The sequence below is a fragment of the Rhinolophus sinicus genome, chromosome 12 (genome assembly GCF_057876585.1).
Source record: "Rhinolophus sinicus isolate RSI-liver-muscle chromosome 12, RSI-T2T, whole genome shotgun sequence".
NCBI classification, from domain to species: Eukaryota; Metazoa; Chordata; class Mammalia; order Chiroptera; family Rhinolophidae; genus Rhinolophus; species Rhinolophus sinicus.
The window spans coordinates 52,814,667-52,836,392 of NC_142512.1; the positions used below are offsets into that span (position 1 = coordinate 52,814,667).

A 21,726-nucleotide genomic window follows, 5' to 3' on the forward strand; every position below is an offset into this window, starting at 1 on the left:
AATAAAGTCCTGTTCCCCTTCCCCAATAAAATCTTTAAAAAAGAAAAAAATATTGATATGTGGCCCCGTATGAGATAAATTAGAATCCCTAGACATTAGTATTTTAAAAGACTGTAATTGCTGAATTAGCATGTTTTATTTCATTCATTCATTCATTCATTCAACAAACACATTGAAAGTGCATTAGGAACTAGGCACGAGGGGTGTGCTGGTTAATTTAAAAGGACAGGGTTCCTGCTCTCATGCAGCTTACAGTCCTGTGGGGAAAGGTGGACAACAAACCAGTAAACAAATACATATTTAACTACAATTTCAGAAGCCTGTTTCAACGGTCTCAGTGAGCTTGGAGTAGGATGGTGTATTGGAGATGGACGGGGGCTGTGGGGCTGGACAGACTTGAGATCTTTCCTGCAGGGAGAAACCACGGGCTGCAGCGATGGTGTGGAGACGTGTGGTTGCATGTAGCTGATGGATTGGAAATGAGAGGTGAGTGAGAGCGAGAAACAGAGGACGAGTCCCAGGCTTCCAGCTTGAGGACAGGAGGACCACCCCAAGGGATACAGCGAAATAAAAGGAGTTCAGGCAGAAGAGGTGGTTCCAGTGCTAGGCTTTCTGCGAAGTGACTGTATAATCTCTGACATGTGGTATCACCTGTTTGTGGCTTAATTTCCTCATCTGGAAACATGGGGCTAATGACACATCTCAAAACAGAGCTTTAGCTAATGGAAATTGAAAGTACTGCAAAATGTTTCTTAATCATAACCTTGTAGACATTCCCAGCTCAGTTTTCTTTCTTCATCTTAACAAGCCCATGTGGATCCATTCCCATTGTTATTACAACTACTCAGGCCATATCTTTTAGCTGTTGTCTCTTGAGCACCCCTTTATTCCCAATCACCCAACGATCTGAAGACAATATGTAATTTATCACCATTATTTCTCTTACGATGTCTTAAGGCCCCCTCTAGAAAAGGGACATCTCACTGCCACCCTGTAGCCAGGCAGGATGTACCCATGGTAGACAAGTGTCTCATTGTAATTCAGGACAATCATTGCCAAGGCCAGCAGGTCAGGCACATCCAAACATATTCAGGGGTTTCCTATTTTACATGAAAGCGTACTTCACGGTTTTAATTAGCAAGTGGAATAACTTCAAGTTGCTCATGTTGTCAACCCTACTTGTCATCATCAACCACAGGGCAATTAGTGAGGAAAGGAATCAAGAGGCTTCTGTTGTGACAAGAAGTCCATTTCTAGGGTGATTCCTACGCAGACTGGAAAATTGTGCACCTTCCTTTGGTTGCCAGTAGAGGTCGCTCTAGACAGACAAGAGCTTCCGCGGAGGTTGTAGAACTAACTAAAGGAATGCTGGCTTTTGACTCCAAAAATGGATTCGACCTTGCTGCTGGGACTCGCTGCTACCGAGTGCCAGGAAACGTTGGTTGCGAGTTCCCAGCGATGGAGCGTGGAGGAAATATCCAGTTGCACCCCATGCAATGGAAACCCTATTTCCTTGGGTTTCCAAAACAGAAATCAGGAATGCACAACTCACTCTCCCTAACCCCTAAATCTTTAACCACAAGTTTCAATTCTTTGCGGTTATAAAAGAGCAGAAGTAATATTTTCCCATTTATTTAATAAACCCAAAAGCTGCATTTTATTTGCCTTCTTGCAGGAAACACGTCTTCAGTCTCTGCTAGACTATTGTTCTGGTTTTATGGCCCAAAGGCAGAGCATTGTGGAGTTTATTCTCTCTTCACTTCAACTTTTTCACATTTAGATAGTTCGGCAGCAAAGTTTCTGGTAACCTCCCTTTTGGCAAAGATCCTCAGTGTCTGAACATTTTGTCTTAGGAGCCCAAATGAAATAATGCACGTAGTGTGTTTAAGTCAGAGCCTGGCCCTCAGCTCTTAAAAATGTTCGCTATTATTATTACTATTATTATGGCGTCTGGACCGTGACACTAAGATAATTGTCAGTCAGGACCGAGAGGAACATGACTGGTTGCAGGGATGTGATGCTACCCCAAGGCCCCTCCCAAGGTGGCCGGACAACCTAAACCAGACTGTAACCGGGAATAACCCCTCCCTGAGCAATATGACCACAGGAGAAGGTGAGGTAGCGTGGCATAGCGAAAACCAATAATTTTGGTGTTAACAGACGCCATTTACTGGCTGTGTTTTATATGACAATATAGCTAAGGATTTTAATTGGCAACTAGAATAATGTCAACTCCATTACTCCTTTAACCCTTCTTATTGTCAGTTGGTTCTCTTAGGAACCAACTATATCTTTGCGTCTTGTGCTAGACAGTTGGCTCAATTCATCTCATCTAAGCTTCAGAGTCCTCAGCCCTAATAACGGTAGGGGGTTGTGAGAAATAGTCGACATTGTACATTTTCATGCTTTCTTTAGGCTCATTTAATTTAAGAATAGGATAAGATTGCTTATAAATCAAGTCTAATGTTTTTTGCTTTTCCAATTCCTTTTTTTTTTTTTTTGGCTTAGCTGAGTGTTTTATGAGACATCACCCAGTCACAAAACCTGGGGAAGTTTATTAACACCACATCCGTTCTTCTGCTGTGAGCGCCAAAGAAATAAAGCAAGTTGCTTCAGTCTTGCCAGCAGCCTCTCTGGGGCTAGGAATCAACTCTGTTCCTGAGTCTTTGGCTCTGGTCAAGAAATCAAATCTCCATCCTCTCCCAACTGAAGTTAACACGAGCGTTTGGGCTTTAGGAAAAGTAAATCTCTACAAGCATCAGCAGGAGCTAAGATTGATATAAATACCAGAACTGCTTAGATACCTGAGGGAGCATCATTCCCCACTTGCACTGATACAGCATTTAGGAATGTCAGACGGGACAGGCTTTTGCTTCATCCAGCCATGCCTGTACACACGCAGGCTGAAGATGAATCAGGCTAGCAGCGCCAGAGGCTTGTAGGATGCAAGGGACGTAAGAAACAGAATGAAAAACTGCGATGTCAGGGATCCTTCCGATATTCTAGACCAGGCAAGTTCCTCAGCAGCCTGGCCAGGTTTGGAGGCCATGACAGGAGAGCACGCAGATCTGCATTACAGGAGTAACTGAGGGGTTAGAAATTAAATGCAAACGGAAGATGAAAGAACTCGGCTGGGCTTCCGTTAGTACTAAAGGGACAAAGGCCAACAAGTGTCTTCAATCACATGGAAGACGAAGGATCACCACTGTTTTCCTTAATTGTGGGAGACCAGACAAATTGCAGCGAAGTGAATTCAGCTTAGATCCAAGTGGAAACTTCTCAACATGGAGTTAAGCACTGGACTGTGTTTCCAAGGTCACGGAATCTCTTTCAGTTGGGGTGATTAAATACTCATCTGTCTGACAGAAGGTTGGAGGCCAGTGGCTCCATATACACACAGTTACCCTATTAACAGTAGGGCAACAAATACTCTGTCTATCCAATCAACAGGTGCGTCTTAGGACTTGAGCAGGTTTAAATTTAACCAAGTCGATCCTGGATAAATATAAGATCTGTGCATTTCACGGACTAGAAACTGGACTCCAGCAGGCCAGGGGGAGAGAGTACAGAAAGGGGTCCTTGCCTCCTCTCACATGGCCCCTGAGCATTGTCTCTCTAACCTGTCCTTCGGACCCTCCAGCAGCTGAAGGAGAAGCTATGTGACCTAAGTCCTAGGGGAATGTCTGCAATGTGGGCTTGGCAAATGGGGAATGTTGGGAATGAGTTCACAGTCCAGAGTTCAGATCTCCCAGTTTGGCTTCGTCTACCCTGACACCCTCCTTCAAAGATGAGGGGCTCTCTGCTTTGGGAACTGTGAATCCTGCTTCTGAATCATATTGCTTTTCTGAGCCCGTGTGTCTTATTATAGCGAGAAAAACTTCATCCAGTCTGGCTCAGGCTGCAGAGAACTAAATATGCTATTAAAACACTCCCTAAACTTGGGGTCCAACAAGACCACACAAGCAGCTGTCTTTATTATCAAACTGTTCTGCCTAATGCTTAGCAAGTAAGTCATCCCAAGTCTTCAAAACTAATTTCCCTCAGAAGCAGTTGTTTCAATAATGACAATTTCTGGAAGGATACTCAGGAAACTCATGTACCGTGTTTCCCCGAAAATAAGACCTAACCGAAAAATAAGCCCTAGCATTTTTCAGGAGGACATCCCCTGAATATAAGCCCTAATGCGTCTTTTGGAGCAAAACAATTTAAGACCTGGTCTTATTTTTGGGGAAACACGGTATTAGTTGCTTCTGGGGCCGGGGGAAGCTAGAAGGTAGATGGGAGGGAGACCTGATTTTCATTATATACCTCTTTGTTTTTTTTAATTATTTACGTGCATGTGTTACTTATTCTAAAGTGAATACGATAGTTTTTTTAAGCATAAAGTTATAGAATTCTGGGTGGAATTTAACTTAGCTCCTTCTCTTCCAAATCAGGCTTTTTCCCCTTTATTATTCAGCTCCCCATTTTACTAATAATTGCAAACGACCTCATCTACTTTTTAGGGATCATTTACTATGTCCTAGGCTCTGTGCTCAGCATCTCCTGTTCATTATCTCATTTAACAAGCCAACGAGAAGGTTCTACTGTTATCCAGATTCTACAGATGAGGAAACTGAGGCTTAGAGAGCGGTCCCATAGCAAGGAAGCATCAGATCTGGAATTCAAACTTGGGTTGATCTGCCGACACCCCTCTTGTAACCCCCGCAGCTGCGGCTGCCTCAGTAGCTGTAAGAACACTGAAGCGTTACCTGTATCAAACATATTAGGAACTTTCCCTCAAATTCGTTTGGTAACTAAACCCTTAAAAGCACAAAAGTGACAAAACACAATTAATGCACATTCTTTACCTAATAGCAAAGCTGGGCTTTCAGTATATGTGCCTTTTTGAGTTGGGGGTACAGATTATTCTGCAGAATGACTGATTGGCTGGCTCATCAAAGTATAAGGACTCTGATCCCCACAACCAAATCCTGAGCAAGGACTGTCTCACTAGGACACACTTTAAGCAGCATTCAAATGGAAAAGGGGATACTTTGGGTTTGAGTTAGAAGATACCAGCAATAGATACACCAGCCCTATTTCTGGCTTAAGGGGAAAAGCTCTAGGGCTCAGAGCAAAGCTGTGAGACTCTTAGAGGCCCCATGAAAAGACAAGCCCCTGCATTACTGGTAGTTTCTATGGACACAAGAAGAAAGGAAAGATTGCAATGAAAAATAACTAAGCAGCCAGCAATTCGAGACAAGGCTGCAGAAGGCCAGGTGGAGTGACAGCTGACAATACGTGACACGCTCTCACGAAGCCTCTGTCACCTAAAGATAGAAAAGGGGCTTTATAAACAGCCATCAATTATTCCAGCTTTTTGGGGGTGAAAATCAAGGCAGGGATCTGGTAATCATCCTTAAGTAAAACTGCCTTCCTTCAGGTAGCTTAGTCACACAGTTAGGGGAGGATTTCTAATACCCTTTTTATACTTTGCAATTTAAAAGCATCTTTACATGCATTACCTCACCTTCACATACATGATCTCATTGACCAATCAAGGGTTTTCATCCTCCTCCAGTCCCGGGGGCCAACCACCTCTCTCTTTCACATAGTGCCTCTCCCCCACCATCCCAACAAGCCACCAAGTCAGGGGGACCGCCTTTGACTAGCAGGCCCTGGGAAGCAGCAGCAAGGTTCTAGGTCTGCAGGTTCTGTCCAGGGTTGAATGTTTTGGGCCATACACTTGATTTTAGACAATGAGGGTCATGGTGATTCAATGCTGGCACCAGAACAAAATTTAAGAGCAATTTCTCCCATCTTCCTTTTCCAAGTTTGTATTCATGACGCTCTTGAAATTAACCACTTCCAAGCAGAAACAACCATAAGTGAACCACGTGGCCAAGAAGCACAGGGGACAGAGACAGCCTGAGCTAGGAGACTCAGATTGTTCTTTCCCAGTGCTCACCCATCTCTGCCCTGACAAATCCCCACAGGATGCCAAACCCCCAGATTATTTAGGACTGACTGCCAGAATTCCAACACATGACCCTGGAAGTCTGACTCCAAATTCATAGGGAAGACTTCAAGAAAAGACCGGGCTAAAGATGCACTCTGGCTGATGGAGACTTGTAGTCACACAATAGCCTAGCTAACTGTCCCCCCCATGTCTTTCCTTAAGGAAAGAAGAGTCTGTGAGGCTGTGCCTTTCTGGGACTTTGTTCCATCCTTATGTTTACACCTTATGTCTCTCTGTCTGGTCCCCAAAAGATGGTTTGCAGCCAAAGACGGGTAAGATATTTCACGGGAGATACAACTTAAGCCAAGTGGAACTGAGTGGGGACCCCCAATGAGCTGCCTTAGAAAAATATGGGAAGGGGCCTTGCCTCCCCTTCCCCCTGCCTGGGAAAAGCTGTTGTTGGCTCTGCCTTTTCCCTGGCACCTGTTTGTGAGAGAAGTTACAAAAACAATAAAGATCCGTTCTCTCCACTTAGCTCAACAGAACTGTTACAAAATGACAGACTTGACCCTGAGAAGGTACATACCTTAAGACATTGTGGGACCTTGTGCTTCAGCTGTTGATTGACAAAGGGTGATTGAGATAAATATTTTTGTTATGATGTGTGAGTTTCAGAGACTGTGTGAGTTTCAGAGACGGTGTAAGAAACAATGTTGCTTTCTCTTGTTTTTGCATACCTATTCAATAAAAACCCCCAGTCGGCCTTATTCTAGGCTCTAGTCCTCTGAGACTGAGAGACCCCCTGGGGCTTTTGGAGAGATTTAACTGCATTAAGTCTCTGTTTGTTTCTTTCTTAAAAACTTAACCCAAATCGCCCCTTCTCGCACCCTCACTGCCCGTGTTGTGCTGGACGGGACAGAGACTTTCTATGAAAAAGCGGAACTTCTCACAGAGCAATGTTTTAAGCCTTTTTAAAATTTTCATGATTTTCCCCCAAAGACTCAAAGTACATTGAATTTAAATTCTCCTTCATGAGGGAAATTAGATACTGAGAACTAAGATTTTGTTGGATAGCGTTGAGCTTTGGAGGACCACAAACTATAATATCTAAGATTTTTTTCATCTTTCAAGAACCGATTTTCTTTTTTCCCCTTTTGGGGGCAATTTTGCCCCCATTGAGAATGCATTTCATAGAGGAATTTCAAACGTTTTTCTTTCAGGAACACAATTTCCTTCCTAGATGGCCATTTAGGCATCATCCTTAACTTGAAAATTATGAGCTATATCAAGTAGCTGGTTCCACAAGGCCGAACAGAAAAATGAAGTCTGTTGTGTATTTTTCTCTTGTCTAAAGTATTTTCTTTTTTTTCTCTCATAAGGTAAATTTGGTCTTAACCAGTTTTTCAGGTTTTAAATCTGCAGCCCACAGATCAACAGCTTTGGCCAAATTGCTCCTCTGCAACTCTGGAATAGCCTGGAATAGCCTGGCTGTTTATTAAGCATAAAGAAAACAAAGCTACATACTGTACCTTCAAGTTAAGCTTGGCTTTTCCCTTCTAGTCTAGAAGCTGGAAGAGCACGTTCGAATCGGCTGGGATCCCGGGGGTGTGTGCAGCAGGCATCTGCTCCCTACATGATGTGCCCCCTCCCCTTGCAAACTCAGCCCGCAAGGGAGACGCAGCTTAGGCTCTGCCGCTGCGGGAAGGGTGTGATGAATGACAAGCTCAGGGCTTATTTTCAGCTGCAGCCCACAGCCCATTTATTGCGTGCTCCTGAGCAAAACCACTTAGCCTAGTTGTCCCACCTTTCTGCCTTCTACACTATGGAGACGATGTTACTGACTGCAGCATTTCCCAGGCAGAAGGGAGGTCATGGGTAAGAAGGACGCTGAGGACCTGAAGGAAAGGTGGCGAGGGAATTCCAGGGTTTATTACAAGAATGGCAAATAGATCTGAACTTCAGTCCAATAACGACATTCACGGCATACTTAAAGTTCATTTTGTTCTGGACAACACGCTGACCACGCCCATGATAAAATCAAAACAAAACCAAGGCAACAACCTGTGTGCGTTGGCCTTTACACCCAGGACTCAGCCGCAGGGCTGCCTTCTCCAGGGCACCCACAGACCTTTGCCAAGGAGGATACTGTGTTCATCATTGATCACACAGTCATTACTGCGCCAACAGGCCCCTGAGGCTGACCCTCTCAGGTGGAGGGTGGCAATGAAGGAAGGAGTAGTGACGGCTGAGGCATCCGACACCAGCAACCTACCTGGCAAGGGGTGTCAGGAGCTAAGCGCAAGCCCCAAGTGTTACTTACTCTCTGACAAGTCCCAAAGCAACCTCCCTTCGAACCCTCCTGCCCGTTCTTTGGGGCTTGCTGGTCTTGTGGATCCCAGAGCTGACTTCCTGGAAGTTGAGACCATGAGACCAGCTCCCTCGGGAGAAAGACCCATCACTGGGAGTGGATGCAGCCTTTGTCCTCAGGTGCTGTAAGCATGAACTAAAGATCTGGGGAAGGTACTCATGAGACCTCAGTTGCATTTGATCCCTAAAGTGACTATTTTTTTTTTTTTTTTTTTGAAGGGGAACAGGACTTTACTGGGGAACAGTGTGTACTTCCAGGACTTTTTTTTTTCCCAAGTCAAGTTGTTGCCCTTTCAATCTTAGTTGTGGAGGGCGCAGCTCAGCTCCAGGTCCAGTTGCCGCTGCTAGTTACAAAGGGCACAGCCCACCATCCCTTGGAACCAGCAACCTTGTGGTTGAGAGGACACACTCCAACCAAACTGAGCCATCCGGGAGCTCAACGACAGCTCAGCTCAAGGTGCCGTGTTCAATCTTAGTTGCAGGGGGCAAAGCCCACCATCCCTTGGGGGAGTCGAGGAATCGAACCGGCAACCTTGTGGTTGAGAGGACGCACTCCAACCAACTGAGCCATCCGAGACGCAGCTCAGCTCAAGGTGCTGTGTTCAATCTTAGTGGCAGGGGGCGCTGCCCACCATCCCTTGCGGGACTCGAGGAATTGAACTGGGAACCTTGTGGTTGAGAGCCCACTGGCCCATGTGGTAATCGAACTGGCAGCCTTCGGAGTTAGGAGAATGGAGCTCTAACCGCCTGAGCCACCCAGTGACCAGCGCAGTGACCAAATTTTTGAACAGGAATATTCCATTCCTGGGTATTGACAGCACCTCCAGACACTAAACAGTCACCTCACAAATTTCTGCTCAGAAAGGGCCGTGGATGAAAAGGTGCAGGTGAACTGATACAAACTCATTAGTCCCCTTAGAAAAGGAAGTGGCTTCAATCTTGTGGGGGAATGACCTTACACAAGGAATGTGCAATTGACAACAGTTTTTCCTCAGGGGACATTTTTCCAGCGTTCTGTCTCAGGAGCAATCCTTCACCTCTTGGGTTTTAGGTCACCCAGGCCTACGTGATCAGGCCCTCAGGTCAGGCTTGTGCTAACTGTGCTAAGGAACTCAAGACCGATACATAAACCAGACTGATCCTTTGGTTCATCGTATTCACGCACTTCAGGAGGCTGGTCTCTGTATCCACATCACCGAAGTTTCACTCCTACGTATCTAGAGACCCCAGAGAAATGAAGACATACGTTCACACAAAAACTCATACACAAATGTTCATAGCAGCATTATTCTTAACAGCCAAAGAGTGGAAACACTCAAATGTCCATCAACTGATGACTGCATAAACAAAACGTGCTCTATCCATGTATAGAGTATCACGAATTTATAGGAATGAAGTACTGATGTGTTACAACGTGGATGAACCTTGAAAATACTGTGCTAAGTGAAATGAACCAGTCACAAAAGATCACATATTGTATGATTCTGTATATGTGAAATGTCCAGAATAGATAAATCCATAAAGATAGAAAGTAGACCAGTGATTGTCTGAGGCTGGGGGAGGAGGTTGGGGACAAATGGAAGTGACTGCTAGGGAATGCAGGGTTTCTTTTTGGAGTGCTGAAAAGGTTCTATAATTGGTTGTGGTGCTGGTTACACGACTCTGTGAATATACTAAAAGCCATTGAATGATACACTTTAAATGGATAAATTGCATGGCATGTGAATTATAGCTCAACATAACCATTAAAAAAAAAAAAAAAAGAAGTTGGCCTCTGGAGCCAGACTTCCTGGCTTGAATCCTGCCCTACCACTTTTCAGCTGTGTGATCTGGTATTAAGTTCCTTGGACCCTCTGGGCCTCATTTTTCTCATCTCTGAAATGGGAATGGTACCATTTCCATCCTCATAGGCTTATTATGAGTTATTATGTAAAGCACTTAGGACAGTGCATAGTACACAGTAAACCGTACATAAGGATGAACTATTAGGTTGGTGCAAAAGGAATTGCAGTTTTGGGGTGGCTGGTTAGCTCAGTTGGTTAAAGCACAGTGCTGGTAGCACCAAGGTTGCCGGTTCGATCCCCGCATGGGCCACTGTGAGCTGTGCCTTCCTTAAAAAAAAAAAAAAGTAATTGCGGTTTTTGCCATTATTTTTAACCTCTTAAACTGCAACTACTTTTGCACCAACCTATTATTATTATTATTATTATTATTATTATTATTATTATTATTATTATTCACATGTGTCTCTCAGGACTTTCCCTAGCTGGTTTTGCGGACGTCAAGGAGTCGAGTCAGAAGGACGCTTAGCATGAAGTCAGAAGGGGTGGATATTCTTCATCGGACTTTGGAAAGGCCTCCATTCACTCATTTGTCCAAGTCATCGGACTATGTTCCAGGTATTGTCCTAAGTGCTCTGAAGACAGCAATAACCAAAATCGATATGATTTCCTATTCATATGCAGCTTATATCCTTGTGGACACTGACAATGAACAAACAAACAAGAAAATATAGCAGATAGAACTCAGTACTCGGAAAAAAAAGAAAGCTGGTCTGATGGTGACTGGGACATGTCAGGGTGGGGCTCAGGGGAGTCCTCTCAGAGAAGGGGACATGCTGACTATGAAAACCTCGTGGAAGGGCATTCTGGCTGTGGGGATAGCTAGTGGAAAGGTCCTGAAGCAGGAAGACATTAGGTGTACTGGAGAAAAAGAAAGAAGGCCAGTGTGGCTGGGACATGATGAGCCGCAAAGGGTGCAGGGGTTGGAAATAAGGTTGGAAATATAGGGAGGGATCAGGTTATGTAGGGTCTTGAAGGCCACGTGTGACAGCCAGCCTCCAAGGTGGTTCCCAATGATCCCTGCCTCTCTGGATGAACTTCCTGTGTGGTCCCCTCCCACACTGAATAGGGTTGTCCTGCGTAACCAGCAGGATATTGTAGAAATGATGGAGTGTGACTTCTAAGGATAGGTCACAAAAGACATTGGGGCTTCCGCCTTGTTCTCCCTTGGATCATTTGCTTTGTGGGGACCCAGCTGCCATAGCTTGAGGTTCCCCAAACAGCCCTATGGAGAGTCCATGTGATGAAGAAGTGAGGCTTCCTGCCAACAATCAGCATTACTTCACCGGGAATGTGAGTCGGGCTCCTTGGGTCTCGTAGCTTCAGTCAAGCCTTCAGCTGACTGGCCAATACCTTGACTGCAACCTCATGAGAGTTCCCAGAATCAGAGTCATCCAGCCAAGCTTCTCCCAGATACCTGACCCACAGGAACCGTTCAAGATGATGGGTGTGCGTTGTTTAAAAACACCAAATTTGGGGGCAATTTGTTATACAGCAATAGCTATCTAATACACCACAGTAAGGACTTGAGATTTTAGCGTAAGTGTGATGGGACGCCATTCAAGGAGTATAAAAGCAGGGGAGTGGCTTGATCTGACTTACGTTGTGAAGAGATCCCTCTGGCTACTGTGCAGAGACTGGACATGGGGGAGCTGGAGAAGCAGCAGAAGCCTCACTAGGAGCTATGACAGTGCTACAGCAGGTATTGACAGTGACCTTGACGGACCACGAGTTGGAAATGAGAGAAATGGACAGATTAGGGATGTAATTCAGAGTTAGAGCGCACAGAACTTGCTGGTAATTGAGTATGGAAAGTGAGGAAGGGAAGGAATCACACATGACAGGCCTGGGCTGCATGTACTGCAAAGGGGGAAGATCAGAAGAAGGAAGTTGTCACAGGGAAGAGGCCATGAGCTTGGTCTGGGATGTTTTAAATTTGAGATGCTCATTCGATAGATATCCAAGTGCAGGTGTCAAGTAAGCAATGGGGCCTGTGAACCTGAGAGTTAGGGGAGAGGTTAAGACTGATGTAAATGTGGGAGTTGTCAGCATGTACATGGTAGTTAGGGCCATGGGACTGGATCTAGCCACCTAGACAGACTGTAGCAGAGAGGAGAGAGACCCTCCCCATTCCCATATCTGGGGGCTGATCGGGGGAGGAGGTAGCAAAGCGGACTGAGAAGGAGTAACCAGTGAGGTGGCAGGTGAACCAGAACAGAGTGGTGACCTAGAAGTCAGCGGAAGAAAGTATTTCTAAGGGGGAGGGAAGTGAGCCAAGAGAAGCTGTTTATGTTCCAGGAAGCATATCTGTTACTCTACGGTCCTGACTGTTCACTGACAAAGAGCATTCCTGTGCAGGATGTTTTACTGTTTCTTTAATGCTCTCCATCCTGTTTGACTAGTAAGTCCCCCTCTATAGATGAGCGAATGTTCCACTGCACTGGGAGGAAGCTGGCAGCCTCCTCCTGTTAGCATATCTAACAGATTAGACCCATCCAGTTTTGGAGGACACCTGGGGCAGCATGTAGATGTAGTTTAGATACAGCAGGGCCTTCCTTTGTCCTTGTAGATCTAGACAATACTAACTTAAGCCCCACTGGAAAGAATTCTCTGCAGGATCTTATGTTCTCATGGGTGCTTCTGGTTCCCAGGGATTCTCCCACAGACCCTCTGGTACAGTTCCTTACCCCATAGCACTGACCAAGATGTGAGCCTTACCTCTGCCCCTTAATTTTCACTAAACCAATCACTTACACGGGCACCTTATAGGTAGGTCTCTCTGTTGAGGGCTGGGGAAGTGCAGGAAGTTACTACGTTGTAGAAACACAAGCAACTTTAAATCCATATCGGGATTTTTTTCCTAAAAATCCTTTGACATTTCCACAGTTCAGGCTCCAGCCTCCCTCCACATTGCTCAGCCCTCCTCTCGGCTGGCTCCTCTCTTTCTTGTCCAATTCCAATTGTGTGTTTTTTTGGTTCATTTTTTTAATGTAAAGCATTTGGGCTTATTTTCTTATCGTTTTGGTGCTTGCAGACATAGGCATTCCGGGGCCTCATCTTTCCTTAAGACACTTATCAAATATTTTCCCAAACAAAGAGTTTCCTCTCTGTCGCTTTTGGTGCCATTGTGAGGGCACATATGTACTTGTAAACAACCACTCTGAGAATCTGTGAGGAATTTAAAAGCAGTAGGGCACTGTCCATGCTCTCAGAGACCTTAACATTTAGGTAATGAAGTGATATTTACGCCTAGAGTGCTAAGAAGCACGGCAAAAATGAGTCCGGAATGCCAGAGAAGTCTGGTGTTGGTGTTTGGGAAAGTGCTGGAAAAGGTTCCTGGGGTTGGGATGGGGAGTAAGGCTGGCTGGCCGGCCATCAGCTGGCAGCTGGACCCCCTCCACGGGCCTCCTGTCTCCATTGGCTCTTCTTCCTAAGCTCATCTTCCTCAAATTCATACCTTTCTTCCTCCCAAACTGAACTGTCTTGTTTCTCTTTTTAAACATGTTGGGGGCAAGGTCTGTGCTCATGCATCTTCAGGTAATTAATCACGCTTATCGTTCCTCAGAAAACGGCCCCAACCTCCTCTAGCAGGAGCTCCTGCTGCCCCCCCTCCCTGAAGTACGCCAGGCTCCCTGTCGACAGCAGGCAAAGTCAATCAGCCTCAGTTCCTACCCATAAGCAGTGGAACAGGGCTTCCACCTGGAGGATGAAAACGGCTGTTGTGTGGCGTGCAGAAGACCCGGATGTCAGTGCACTGCTGCTTAGTTATTTCTGGAAAGCAAACAAAGCAGAGGTTTCTCTTACACGGATTCCCAAAGAGCAGTGAGATGATACACAGCGGATGCTTCACCTGCAGCTACACAGGGTTTCTCCACCTTGGTATCACCGACATTTGGGACCAGATAATTCTTTGTTGTGGGGGTCTGTCCTGTGCATTTTTGGATATTAGCAACACTCCTAGTCTCTACCCACTAGATGTCAAAGGCGCCAGTCGTGACAACCAAAAATTGTCTCCAGACATTGCTAAATGACCGTAGGGCAAAATCACCCCCAGTTGAGAGAGAAGATTATTATATATGCGTATACATCTCTCTCTATATGTATATCTATCTATAGATATACACATGAATATCTTATTGAAGTGTAATTTAAATACACTAAATTACACCTCAACAGATTTTAAATGTATAGTTTGATGACTTTTGACAAATATATAAACCCATGTAATTCTCCCCCTAATCAAGACATAGACCATTTCCTTCATCCCCCCCAAATTTCCCTCATGCCTCTTTGAAGTCAGTCCTCACCCCCCCATCCCTGCCTAGAAGTTCACACAAATGGAATCGCACGGTGTGTCATCTTTCATGTCTGATTTCTTCCCTTCAGCATAATGTCTGCAGATTCATTCATACTGTAATGAATATCAGTGGTTCATTTAGTTTTATTGTCACGTGGTGTTCCCTTGTCCGGATACACTACCATTTGTTTATCCCATCTCCCGTGGTGGACATTTGAGCTGTTTCCCATTTGGGGCTATCATGAAGAAAGTCTTTGTGTGGACATACATTGTCACCCAGAACCTTACATTTCACAAAGGGCACGCTGCCAGAGACTCACAGTGTGTTGTAAGGCTGTGCGCTCGGCTTCAGCACTGTTCTTCAGGAGAGTCAGAATTGCCTCGTCCTCCGTGTTTACAAGGAAGTTCTCCCCTCTTGAGTGAATCTGAGGGCTCCAGACAAGGCCCTCATCAGTGAGATGTCACCACAACTTGCTGCAGATATCGGAGAAGCTTCTCTGACAAACATCACCGCTGAGAGGCGAAAGGCTCTTGCCAGCTGGGGAAGAATGGACAGCTCAGTGAATTTCACCAGGCCTCGCATTCCCCGATCCTCAGTCACCACCCCAAATGCCAGGTCCCATCATCAACTCCTTTTTCACAGCCCCTGGACCATTTCCTCCACTGGTGTGTCCCCCCAGGCCTTCCTCCTGTGCTATCTGAAGTCTGTTTCTTCATGAGGGAAATCTCCAATAGCCTCAGCTTCTTCAAAGGGAACTCTTGCCACCCTCTCCGGAGGAGTGGGTTTCCCACGAAGAGACCATTGCCCCTGAAACTCTTTTTTTTAAGTTTTATTGGGGAAGGGGAACAGGACTTTATTGGGGAACAGTGTGGACTTCCAGGACTTTTTTCCAAGTCAAGTTGTTGTCCTTTCAATCTTAGTTGTGGAGGGCGCAGCTCAGCTCCAGGTCCAGTTGCCGTTGCTAGTTGCAGGGGGCACAGCCCACCATCCCTTGGAACCAGCAACCTTGTGATTGAGGAGGGGACACGCTCCAACCAACTGAGCCATCTGGGAGCTCAGCGGCAGCTCAGCTCAAGGTGCTGTGTTCAATCTTAGTTGCAGGGGGCGCTGCCCACCATCCCTTGCGGGACTTGAGGAATTGAACTGGCAACCTTGTGGTTGAGAGCCTCCTGGCCCATGTGGGAATCGAACTGGCAGCCTTCGGAGTTAGGAGCATGGAGCTCTAACCGCCTGAGCCACCGGGCCGGCCCCACCCCTGCAACTCTTGAGCAGAGGGAGCACCTCTCCCAAACCCACACTCGGGTTGGAGCGCAGCAGCGCGGGTTTTCCTTGCTTTTGTGTCTACATCCAGACCAGCCCGCTGCCTTCCTCATGAAGACTCCCTCTTTTGAGGTGCCTGCCACCTGGCAATAATCTGTGAGCCTGCATCTTATACTCTGCTCCAAGTTCTACCACGACTCTTTCGATAACCCATCCAATCTCCCCTCCTCCTTTAAAAAAAAAAAAGGAGATATAATTAGCATGTAACAGTGTGTAGCGCGGACGGGTGGCTCAGTTGGTTAGAGCACGTGCTCTCAACCACAAGGTTGTTGGTTCCACTCCTGCAAGGGATGGTGGGCTGCACTCCCTGCAACTAACAACGACGACTGGACATGGAGCTGAGCTATGCCTTCCACTACTAAGATTGAAAGGACAACGACTTGGATGGAGCTGATGAGTCCTGGGAAAAACACACTACTGTTCCATAATAATAAAAAAAAGTCCTGGAAATATACACTGTTCCCCAGTAAAGTCCTATTCCCCTTCCACAATAAAAATCTTTAAAAACCCCACTGTGTCAGTTTAAGGCGTACCCACCTACACACAGCTTTGGAGTTATTTCCTAAAGTTGTATTACCATAAGAAGAGATAATCAAGGCAGAGTTGATCATTTCCTGGTCTTTCTTACCTGCTGTCCTCCTTCCCAGCAAAGATATTGTAACAATGCACATTGTAATAAAAAAGTAATGTATAAACCTACGAGTTTATACAAACCACAGCCTGAGCATTATTAAATTTTATTATTTTATCTAACTGAATAGGTTGAGAAATGGCACCTCTGTGTTCATTATAATCTCATGTTCTTTGCTTATTAGTGAGATCGAAACTTTTCCCAGAAAAACAATTCCTAATGTTTGGTTTCTTCTTGAATAAACTGTCAGCTCACGTCCTTTGATCATTTGGTCCATCCTTTCAAAAGAGCCTGGAAGTGGCCATAGGTCGGTCTGAAACTTTGGCTGTAACAACAATCAATATTTATCAGCCATTTGCAGGACGTCGATCCTGACTCTGTGATTTCTGGCAAAGGACTCCAATTCTGATTTGGTGTTTATCTCGGTCAAGTTCAAAGGATTTCAGCCCAGGGACCTTAAACAATCACCATTTCATCCTACCACCTTTAAACAAATGGTTAGGCTGAAAGGATGGCGCAATGAGGACGCTGGAGTACGTGGGGAGAGAATCTTGTTTCTGCTTGGATGTGATTCGGCATGTCACTCCTTGTTCAAAAATGTGAATCAGTCCTGCTGAGTTATTCACGTTTTCTGACTCACCTCTCATATCTCCATTTGATGAAACAAAGTCTCATAAACAAACAAGAATGTTTTTTGGATGACGCTTTGTTGAGTGCTTTGCTCTAAATTAGCCTTTTCAAGGCACCTAGAGCTAAATACACGTATTTTGTCATTATAACTGACACCATATGAGATCCAGGCTGTAGAAACTTAGGAGTCATTTTTCCCTCTTTCTTCCCAAACTTAAGTCCAATCAGTCACTACATGTTGCCTAGTCTATCTGCTAAGTATCTCTTGAACATGACCTCTTGCCATCCAGGATGCTACCCCCTTAGCACGGAGGCTGTGTTGCTCAGATTTCTATGAAGCCTCCTCTTTGGGCTTCTCAAAGCTGCTCTTGCTTCTCTACTCGGCAGCCAAACTGAGGATTTTTATAAATGCCAATCAGATCATGCCACTCTTAAGCTTAAAACCCTCCAATAGCTCTTCGGTACCCTCAGAATAAAGCTCAAAACTCTTTAATGTGGTGCAGAAGACCCCATGTGAGCTGCCCCCTGAATTCTCCAGCTTTGTCTCTCACCACTCTGCTCTTCCCCCTTTTCTGCTCATTATGTAGGAATCCCCTTTAGTTCCTCTGTCTCATACGCTCCTTCCTCAGGGCCTTTGCACATGCCACCCCCTCCATCTGCAATGTTTGTCCTCATTCCCTTTGCCTGGCTAACTTGTAGTGACCCTTCAGATTTCAGCTTCAACATCACTTCTTCAGAAAGCCTTTCCGGCCACCCAAGATGTGGTCACCAGAAGCCCGTGAGAGATGCTCGTTTGCAGTATTTCCCACACTTGTGATGCCATGATTATTTGTTTAAGGTTCTGTCTCCTCCACTAGAATATTGACTTGAGGGCAGGGATCCTCTCAGTTTTGTTCACCACCGTATGCCCAGCATCCAGCTACTTGCCTGGCACATACAGGGGACTCAGTAAATCTGTGCTGACTGATTGACAGGTAGGCCAACACACTATGATTAGTTTTTAAGGGGTTCTTTGCAGACTGGTTTAACAACTTTGAGCTATCTTTCTTAAAGTCATGTAACATTGAATTTTTCAGTTATAACTCTTAAATATTCTACAGGGTCATAAAACGAATGAAGTGATTCTCTGGTGACTGTAATAGGTGAAGTCACTTGGTACTACCACACTGGCTGGTGTAACAGAGACATAACATCACAGAAGGGGAGGGAGCCATTGCTGGTTGATTCATTAGCTACCTGGCAGAGAGTGTCACATAGACCAGACCATTTAATGCTGAAGGTCTTCTCCGCTGCCTCCTCCTTCTTCCTCTTTCTACTTTCTCCCCGTCTCTTTTTCTTTTCCCTCTAGCCTGCCCCCTTCATCTACTTCTATTTCTCTCCTTCTTTTGTTTTAAGGAGAGATGAGAACGATGAATGTTTATGAAGCTAGGGGAAAAGACACAAGGAAATGGAACTAACTGAAGATGCTAGGAGGAGAGGATAATTGGGTACCAGGTCATTTATTCAACAAATGTTTATCAGGCACCTACTATATGACAGATACTTAATCAGTAGTGACACAAAAATGAATAGGACACAGTTCTTGGACTCAAGGGGCTCATAGGAAGAGAAAGGGCACATAAATAAATAAAGTTATTAACTATATAAAGGCTAGCCATGATATGTCCCATCTTTCTACAGAATCATATACAAAGAAACAGTAGTTGGCATCCAAAAATAATTGCAAAGAAACTTCAAATCTTATTGTAGTCTCTTGGGGGAAATGCCAAAGGGAGAATTACATGAATGATTTATAATAAACCTTTTTAAAAACCTATTTTTCGGGCCGGCCCGGTGGCTCAGGCGGTTAGAGCTCCGTGCTCCTGACTCCGAGGGCTACCGGTTCGATTCCCACATGGGCCAGTGGGCTCTCAACCACAAGGTTGCAGGTTCAACTCCTCAAGTCCCGCAAGGGATGGTGGGCTGTGCCCCCTGCAACTAGCAACGGCAACCTGACCTGGAGCTGAGCTGCACCCTCCACAACTAAAACTGAAAAGACAACACCTTGAAGCTGAACGGCACCCTTCACAACTATGAGTGAAAGGACAACATGACTTGGAAAAAAGTCCTGGAAGTACACTCTGTTCCCCAATAAACAACTGTTTCCCGTCCCCAATAAAAGAAAAACAACAAAAAAAGAACCAAAGCTATTTTTCATTTTTCTTTCCCTCCTGCTGTCTGCTAAGGAGGATTCTATCTTTACCTGTTAGGTTCCCAGGTCACTGTACAGTATCAGAATAATAAAGGGAAGGTATTTCACCTATTCACTTAAGGCATTTCTCGTTCTACCCTAAGCTTCTCTTCTCCCTCCCTCCAAACTTCCTCCAACTCCTCCCTAATCCACACCATCTGGCTCTTCTGTATTCACTTTTTCCTGCCCTCTTTTAAAACCCATGTTTTCATGTGCCGGTCACCCCTCCCCCTATCCAATAAACCAAATCACTCAGGGCTAAGCCCCTCGCCATCCCACCTTTCACCTACTATGCAGATACTGCACAGTGATCTGGGAACCTAATAGGCACAGACAAATCTTCTTTAGCAGGCCGGAGGGGAGAAAGAGACTGCGAATACTAATACATTATTAATATTATTTTTCTGCCAAAGATATAAAACAATGTGGTAAGTGAGTGATACAGTTGTCTAGAGGGAATTATAAGAAAACAGAGCGGGACAAACCAACTTGATCTTAAAGAACAATAGGGAGTTAGCCAGTGAGAAAGGAGATGAGAAGGGCATTTCAGGCACAGCAAACAGCATAAGCTAAGCCTAGCAATGGGAAACAGGCCAGGGTCAGGGAAAGGACGGAGGGTACAGATGGGGAAAGGGGAGGAGTATCTCTTCCTCGGAGAAGTGTTGAGAGAGAAATAGAAGTAGGTGAAGTGGATGAGAAATCTCCATGGGAAGGCCTTAGTCTTCTCATCAAGGTCATTTTGGTAGGGAGAGACAAGGGAGCTCCAGAAAAATAAAGGATTGCTACAGCTGCCTGTGGTTGCTAGACAACCAACAAGACATGGCCCTCGGGACCTCAGAGTCACAAAAAGTCTAGCCAGGGTGAGTTTAGAGTGGGTGCAGTGGCATGTTTCGGCTTAAGTGATTTGATGGACTTCTTCAGCAAAGTTTTATGGCTGGGGGGACTGACAGAGGGGATGGTCAGGAGGTGAAGGACTATCGCACAGCCCCCCAAACTGGCAGGCACTCAGTTCAAGTTTGTTGAAAACCCAATGGAACAGAGAAACAAGTGTAGCCAGAGGGAACTAGAGTACAGGTGGAGCAGGGCAGGATGACTCTGTTGCATTTGTTAACCTTCCAAATGCAGCCCTGGAAACCTTCTAGGATGAAGTGGAAATACATTAAGGCACAGGCAATTGACTAGTTCAATTCATCAAACATTTTACTGGGTACAAAGCTCCAAGTAAGGTACTGTGGGGGCTGCCAGGGTAAATCAGCTGCTTGAGGTCTTACAAAAATAATGCTGTACAAAGCATACTTTTGTAAAGGTGACAAAAGAGACAACAAGCAAGGGGGCACAGTGCTAGAGAGTTTCAAAGACTAAAAGTCAGGGAAGTCTTTAGCACAGGTAGCATTGGAGGTGGCCCTTCAGGATGGGGGTGTAGTGAATCTTGGCTTCATTGGTAGGAGGGAACCTTCGAAACACAGGGAATCTCTTGGGCAAAGGGGCAGAGCTGGGAGGGTCCCAGATGCATTTAGGGGATGGTGGTGAATCTATGTGTCTGCAGGCGTAGTTTGGCTTGTGGGGAGGTACGCCTGGAAATGTCTGAGTCCATTTATGAGGGGCTTTGAATGTCAAACTGAGAGATAGGGATTTTGTCTATTTGCAAAAACAAACTACAGAAGATTTTTGTCTGCAGGAAAATGACATGATTCTACCAATGACTAGGCAACAGCTAAAACAGTTCAAACATACAAGATGAGTTACTAAAATAGCACCTTCTTGTCCAGCTGAGAAGAAAGAGAGATTTTTAACTACATAATTAAATTCATTTAACAGGGGGAAGGGACTCTTACTTCCCAGGGCCAGCCATGACCCTCTTCTAATTTTATAAACAGATTAAAAACAACAACAATAAAAAACCCCAAGTCTCCAGACTTAGATTTCTGGGAAAACAGAAGTAAATACTGACACAGGCTTGCTTTTTTTCCCCAAGAGACGTCTCCCAGGCGATTTCTCTAATTATCTAGAAAAAAAATTTTTAAGCTTGTTTTTCCCTGGAGAGTTCAATTGAACTGAGTGGAAAACGGCAATGTTGCCTTAGATTCGCCAGCTTTGGTTTGGACGCAGTATTACTCCCTGAGGGACTCCCTCCAAGGTCTCTGAGCAAGATATCTCTAGGCATGTTCCTAGCAACTAGGAGGGAGCTTAGGTGACACGGGCGCTCGGCAAATGACTTATTTGAAAAAGAAAGAGAGCCGGGGAGGTGTGTGTGTGGGGGGGTGACTCTGTCCATCTCTTTAGTGTAATTCCGTAAGAGAACTAATGGTAAGCCATGTCCTTACCTCCTCTGGACCTGACAGCGCCCGAGCATTACGCCCAGAATGCACAGTGATTCCGTGTTCTCCGGCTGGCATCCCTTGGCACTTAATTCCGCCAGGCTCCCAAAGGGGTGCTTGCAGCTACAGCCTAGCGCGTCGTGAAGCCAA

The 21,726-nt window shown here is 45.4% G+C and overlaps 1 long non-coding RNA gene across 2 annotated transcripts; it reads right to left on the bottom strand.

The window, feature by feature from the left end:
• Positions 1 to 9,399: 9,399 nt before the first annotated feature.
• Positions 9,400 to 21,717, bottom strand: LOC148756590 (uncharacterized). 2 transcript variants are annotated; one of them, XR_016022999.1, is made up of 4 exons: positions 21,583 to 21,717; positions 14,767 to 14,984; positions 13,822 to 13,920; positions 9,400 to 9,525 (listed from the first exon to the last, which is right to left on the bottom strand). It is a non-coding gene; the product is annotated as an uncharacterized LOC148756590 (long non-coding RNA). The 2 variants fall into 2 exon arrangements; XR_016022998.1 differs by lacking the exon at positions 9,400 to 9,525 and having other exon boundaries at positions 13,117 to 13,920.
• Positions 21,718 to 21,726: the final 9 nt, after the last annotated feature.